The sequence below is a fragment of the Hibiscus syriacus genome, unplaced genomic scaffold, assembly GCF_006381635.1.
Source record: "Hibiscus syriacus cultivar Baekdansim isolate YM2019G1 unplaced genomic scaffold, ASM638163v2 tig00003398_pilon, whole genome shotgun sequence".
Lineage (NCBI taxonomy): Eukaryota > Viridiplantae > Streptophyta > Magnoliopsida > Malvales > Malvaceae > Hibiscus > Hibiscus syriacus.
In genome coordinates this window covers 1,597,120-1,604,182 of record NW_024061969.1, presented here as the reverse complement: position 1 = coordinate 1,604,182, position 7,063 = coordinate 1,597,120, and the positions used below count along the sequence as shown (strand labels likewise).

The 7,063-nt window shown below is 30.8% G+C and overlaps 1 pseudogene; it reads right to left on the bottom strand.

Moving 5' to 3' along the window:
• Positions 1-4,467: 4,467 nt before the first annotated feature.
• LOC120176312 lies at positions 4,468-5,619 on the bottom strand (annotated as a pseudogene).
• Positions 5,620-7,063: the final 1,444 nt, after the last annotated feature.

The following is a 7,063-nucleotide window of genomic DNA, read 5'->3' as shown; positions in this document are numbered from 1 at the left end:
GAGGTAAACCCGATATGATTACGATAAGAATGTAGTAAACTGTATAAGACTCTAATGACTCACGTAAGGAATTAGAGATAGATAAGAAATAAATTCAAGTTTAATGATTAATCAATAAATAAACTAAATTCAAGATCCTTAAAAATGGAATATTTTCGTTAAAGGTTAAATGTCAGATATACATGCATGGAAAATTACAAAAATACCCTTAAGTTGTAAAAATGGTATGTATCGACCCTGATAATGGAATTACCCCGAGAATATATATTTTGACTCGATAAAATTTATGGCAGACCTATTAATTCCTAATTTATTTTGGAAAATATGTTATAATTAGTTTTAAACCTCAGATAAAGCACAACACCTATAAATTATGATTCTTGAATAAACACTTGAAGCCTAATTTATCGAAAGTAATACCACTGACACAATTGAATGGAATGATGATAATACCCTCAAAGTGTAAAAAGGACTATGGATGGTTATGATAATGTAGACGACCTGAGAACTCATATTTTTATCCACATAAACCTTAGAATCACCGATTAAATTCTCGATCTATTTGGAAAACCACAAAAATAAACTTATACATTTGGAATTCTTTATACGGTGATCTCCTTGTTTTTTAATGATCATTTGAAGACTAGATTATTGGAAGTGTGACATGTCACTGAAGTATTTAAATGATGGGTTATCCTCAAGTTTTGAAATAATTAATGTGTCTTACCCCAAAATGACTAAAATAACCTTGAATACCGAGATGACTTAAATTCCTTTATAACTTGGATTAAGTCAATGTTTTTATATAGACTATGGGAACACTGATGGACCTAAATAATAAATTGCCCCTATAGGTTATGGAGCACGACCCAAGTCATTGGTCATTTTGGATACTATTACAATATATAACGAAATAAATACCAATGGAATACCTATTCATCTCCTCAAGAACTGATCAATGATGATTATGATATTGATCAGTTCAACTAGTGTAGCTGGTATTAAGAAGTGAATAATAGTGAAGTATCATGGTTTGAATGATTGCCAAGTATCGTTGTGTTGGATCTGTAGTTCAATTGGACTCGAAATCCAGATAATTCAATGTATAATCTTGAATACCATAAATCATCACTCTACCCTTATTGAGTTCAATTACTGAGAATACTCTAAGAATCTAAATGTCTAAAATACCCTTATTTATTTGAATAATGGAATCACTCATGTCATACTTGAAATCTTAAGTAACTCTGATACAAAATATTTTGAATACCTTCCTAATTACTCAGTGCCTCCAAAAAAATCCAGATACTCTCTGATTTTGATAAGTCACTTCCCAAATTACTGATGATTTCGTCAGCTATCAACCTCCTTTTTTATAGGGATCTCATTTCTGAATTTAATCAGTTTGTAGAAGTTTCGTGTTTTCCCCACTTGATAAATACCAAGTACCTCCGAAGAATATATGGATCATCTAGTGTGTTCCTTATGTGACATGTAAATGTTTTACATATTTTAAACGTTATTTTTTAAAATCTTAGATTTACTAATGTTTTGATTTACTTTTAAATGAACTATGGCTACATGATAAGTGTCCCCTTATTAACTGTTTTCGCTGAAAAATATAATCGTTTCTGATTTATAGATCAGGGGATCTACTGGTTACCACTTATATTGTTTTATTGGGACATTATCTGGGTATGCTAGAATATGGAGGTTCAGCTCTTCGAACTGGTAATTCCTTATATAGGTTCAGACCGATCGAGCTAGTTATTCCTTATGGACCTAAGGTGACCCTTGGGTAGGCTTTGAGGCCCCTATAAACTTTCTTGGGTAGGCTCTGAGGCCCTAGTACACTCCCTTAGGTAAATCATGAGACTGCATATAGTGTAAGGGTGGAGGGCATTCATGTGTTTTAAATAACTAAATGATAATTTTTACAATATATTACTGGATCATGATTTTGATATTATATGGTACTACTAAATTTGATTTATACTGGGTACTATATGGGTAGGATGAAGTATGCAGGTTCAGCTCGGTCAAACTGATAATTCATTATATAAGTTTAGACCGATCGACCAGGTAATTCCTTATGGACCTGTGGAGACCCTTGGGTAGGCCTATAGGCCCCAAGGTACTCCTTTAGGGTGGCCCATTTGCTGTGTTCTTAGGGTAAGTCTTTATGGATGCAATTCTGGGGAAACTGCATAAAGGTGTTAGGTTGGAGGGTATTACTGAGATTTTAAAATATGTTTTAAATTACTAACGTTTTTAAAGGATCTATATACATTACTCTGTTTTGTTGGAACACACTAGAAATCCTATATTGATCTCCTGAACTTACTCCTCTTAATGTTTTCTCTGAACTGAAATCTTCATGTCTTTTACTCGAAGAAATATCAGTGGAACCACAGCTCATCCCGAAAAACCTATAGATGTCTGAATAGATAAGGGAATTTTTATGCTTGCCTATTATCTGCATGTCATTCAACTTCACTTGGTAGTTCTGTATTAGCGAGCTTCCTAAAGCTCACTCTTTTACTCCTATTTCAGGTTAAAAAGAATCGATTCAGTGCAGTTATAAACTTCAGTATTGGGAGTTCCATTCGACTTTGCTTGTAGAGTACGATACAAGTGTAATTAGGGGGCATGTAGGTCACATTTGATTTTTATATGGAGTCTGGAACTTGTATGTATTTAAAAATTCTTTTATGATTTTACATGTTTTACCAAAAAAATTAATTTTTCTCGGATTATTATATTGGGTCACTTCGGTGGCTCTAATGTGACACCTCAGATCAGATCGGTTCACCTGCATCGGTCTGAGGGTGTTACAGGGAAGATTAGTCGGATAAAAAATAAACGACATCTTGATTAGTCGAGACTACACCAAATCCAACTCTAAGAAAATTAAACGAAAAGAACAACCAAACAATCGATAAACAAGACCGAAAACATGAAAACAAGCAAGGAAAAGTATGTCATAAAGGCAGAATTACTGAAAAATAAAGAAATAGAAGAAAAATAAAGATATAATATAAAAAATAAAGAATACAAACGATCAACATAAGTATCAGTGTTGTCGCTTGCCAAACTGTTGTATCTAACTTTTTTGTCTTTATGTAAACTTATTTTATGTATAAATTTAACTTCTTTAACATGGTTATATTTTATAATGATTTGAAAATTATTACTTGACCATAAATTTATATAAAACAATAGGAGAAAATTTTATCAATTTTGGAATCTAATATTTGTTTATTTGCATTTTATTATGCTTAATATGAAAAAATAATTAAAATAATTTATATTTTTATTTAAGTGTTTAAACTTTTTTAATCAATTTAAATGTTTAATGTTATCATTTAGGTGCCTCAATCTTCCCCATCGTTAAAAAAATCATTATTTATATTTTTCATATTTTTAATATTTTTAAACTTGTATTTAAAAAAAATAAAAAAACTTAAATTATTTTTTTAATAAAAAATAATTTTTTCTCAAATCTTAAAAAAACTCAACTTTGAAAACTCTAATTCCAAATCCTTTTGCCTAAATCAACCGCCATTCTGTGCCACAGTTTCGTTCTACAAACATCCATTCAGCCAAATCTCAAATTTCGTTGTCATTGTTGTAGCATGAACATCCATTTCTGGGAATCACAAATTTTGAATGATAAAAAAAATCAAATTTGATCTATTACCAGTACATGAGTCTCATATGGTGTGAGTGAATCACAACATGTTACATTATTAATGAATAATATCATTATTTTTAAATCCCCTAAATAAACATCCTTAAGCATAAACCAAACGACCTCAATGGTTAAAGGAATAATTGTAATTCCTAAAGGTCTTAAATTTGAGCGTCAGCGATTGCATGGTATTTAAACATTCATTGTCAAATTATACGAAAAAGAGATTCAAAGGAAACAAGACCAAACCACTCTTTAAGCACACACAGAAGCTCATGTGAATTACTAAAGATATGTGTAAGTCTCGTGCAGAAAAAAGAGAACAATTTCCAGAAATATTCCAAAAAGGAAATAAGACCAAATCATTGACACTGTTTCATTGGATCTAAAGTAGAGATAATAGCACATGATCATAACAATAACGATAACAATAGTTCATGCGTTCGACTTTAAATTACATTAAAAAATTCAAGTACGAAAAGCACTCTGTGTCTGACATATATATGCACCTGTAAATCATGATATGCATGTCAATAGAATTCCATATAAGAGTTAACAACTAAGAAAATCCGTACGAGGTAGTTCCACGCATCAACTGAAACAACAAAAAGAAAACAGAAACCTAAACAAATCAACATCTAGAACATGCATATACAATCCAAATAATAGCAACATTAATTGAGAACATCACTAGACAATATGGTTGACATGAAGTGCATAGGAAGATACCAACTCCCATTAAATCTTACCTTTTTTTTCGTAGCTCCCCATCCATCTTAGTGTTCCATATCAATTTGATGCACCTCCGACTGGCCGACATATTATTCGTTCCTCGTGCTCTTCCATTTATTTGAACCAAGCTCTCAACATAAGTAATAGTCTGCATTGTTTCCCGATAAGCATGGATACCGACATTTTTAATCTCTCGTGTGGAGGGATCAAACAACACCAGTTCATGATCAAAGCTCTCGAGAAACAATTCGTCATTTTTCTAAAACCCCAAAGGCCTATGAACTCCAGGAACAAATTCAACACTGAATTGTTTAGTCCATGATCCATTCATAACCCATAAATCAAAAGACTTATCAGTTCCTTCCCTCGGGTAAAAATAGCACCAAGCATTCCATTGAAGTTCAAAAATTGGAAATAATATTATGCTAGAGTCCCACCAAATTTAGGCAATGGTAAAGTTGAAAACGTTTCATTAACCATATCAAATGAAAGAATAAGGCGATCAGTATTCCCAACTGCATGCCAATAATAAAACCCATTGATACAATTATTATTAAACAAAGGAGAACCATAAGCATGAAACCTAGTAACTGAAATTTCCTTCCATGAATCACTTTTAAGGGAATATAACTCAACTTGATGGATCTAATCTGCCTCTTCATCCAGATTCTCTTCAAAGTAATTAGTAACAAATATAACAACTTTGTAGTCATTAGTTTGAGAATCATACCCAAATTAGTGGAATCTATTGTAGGAGTGCGCTGGACTGTGGATCGAGGAAGGATTTTGAACTTTCTGGTAGATGGGTTCCAAAAGGAAGCCTTGCCAGCATCATGTAAACACAAGATCCCATTACAAGGACCATCAACTAAAGGTTCATACCAATAATTCTGGAAAAAGGGTAAGTTAATATTGTTTTCCACTCTAAAGTTTTGGCCTTTCTCAATCGAAAGTTGAGAGAAATGATGGATGACATCATGGGTATTACCGTGACAGCGTTTGAGGAGGAGATTGTGGTTGTCATTTTTGAGGTTGTTCTGTTGATGTTTGGCGATGAAATAAAGAGTTTGAAATAATGAAGCCCAAGGCTTGCAAACGCACTTGAAACGTGTCAAAGATTTAATGGGAAGCTTCGACGGGATCTCCAACACCAACATCTCTGGTAGTTCGGTTATAGATTTGCTCAACCCTTGCATCTTCTTCCTTTCCTTTTTTTTTTACCTTCTCTACTTTCTCTGTTTTTTGTTCAAAGATTTTATCTTGGGGGAAGATAAATGAGGACTTAAATAAAAGAAAACAAGGAAGAGGACAAATCACACATTTTTGTTTATTTGTTTAGCAAGAAAAGGACAATGGGAGCTTGTTAAAGATGTCGAAGGACAAATCGCAATGTTCTTGCAAAAAGAAAAAATAATTTAATCTTAGTTTATATTATTAAATATGAATAATTATTGGCTTAATAACTATCAATTATATGTAGAAATGTATTGACTTGATTGAAAACATGCTGAAAGCAATTATACTATTAAATTAAATGTTAAATCTGTTAAAAACAATAATATGAAAGTATATATCATATTAGTATAATTTTTTTCTTAAAAAAGAAAAATTTAAGGACTTTTTGGGATTTTATAATTTTATTGAAGGTTTATAAATTCAATATGTATTATGTGCATCGTATCATGCTCTAAGAGTGTCGTCATGTTTTTTGTTTTTTTTTTGGTGACATAAAAATAGTTTGGAGTAATTTGTACCAAGATTGAAACGTTTAGTTTTAAATAAAAAATAAGTACCAAAGTGATAATAAAATAAAACTTTAAGGATCAAAATATCATTTACCTTTTCTTTAAAAAAATATGCATTTTTCTAATAGATATAATGTATAAATAATAACTAAATTATGTTAAAATAATATTTTTACTACTAAGCTTTCAAAAATTATAAAATAATCACTAAACTTTCGATTCAATTACAAAATGATCAGTGCATCGTTAATTGACGTCAAAGGGATGACATTGGATGCTAAACTAACGAGAAACATCTTATTTGGCCTCTCAATCGTAACTAAATTTTATCTTGATATCTTTTCAATATTTATAAGAAATAATTTGAACAAATTTAAAAAAATCATAAATTTAAACAAATGAAAATACAGAAAATATATCTAAATATATTTGCATTGTTAATAAGTTTTAAATAATAAAGAAAATCACATTTGAAGTGTTGTCAGTATATGAGTCGCATATATCGATGAATCCAATATTTCAATTTAATCGATTAATTTGATTAAAACTGAAATGTGAACACACATAACCACAACGACATAAATTTTGAACCCAATGCTAATCAACCTCCTTGAAATATCTTTTTTTCCAAAGCAAATTTTGCTTTTTTTATTATTTAATCTCTCACCTTTGTGTTCCATTCAATTTGATCCCTTCATTCAAATCCTTAATAATTTCTTCTACCAATTAAAAACTTGTCCTCATTTAAATCAAATATCTCCTTGTTTCAAGAATTCACTTTTCTGAATATATTCAGTGTGAAATTTTCATTAAAAAATCTAATACAATATCTATTCGAATTATAAGTCTAATTTTAAATCATTAGATTTTATCGTTAAGAGTTTGTGTGACATAA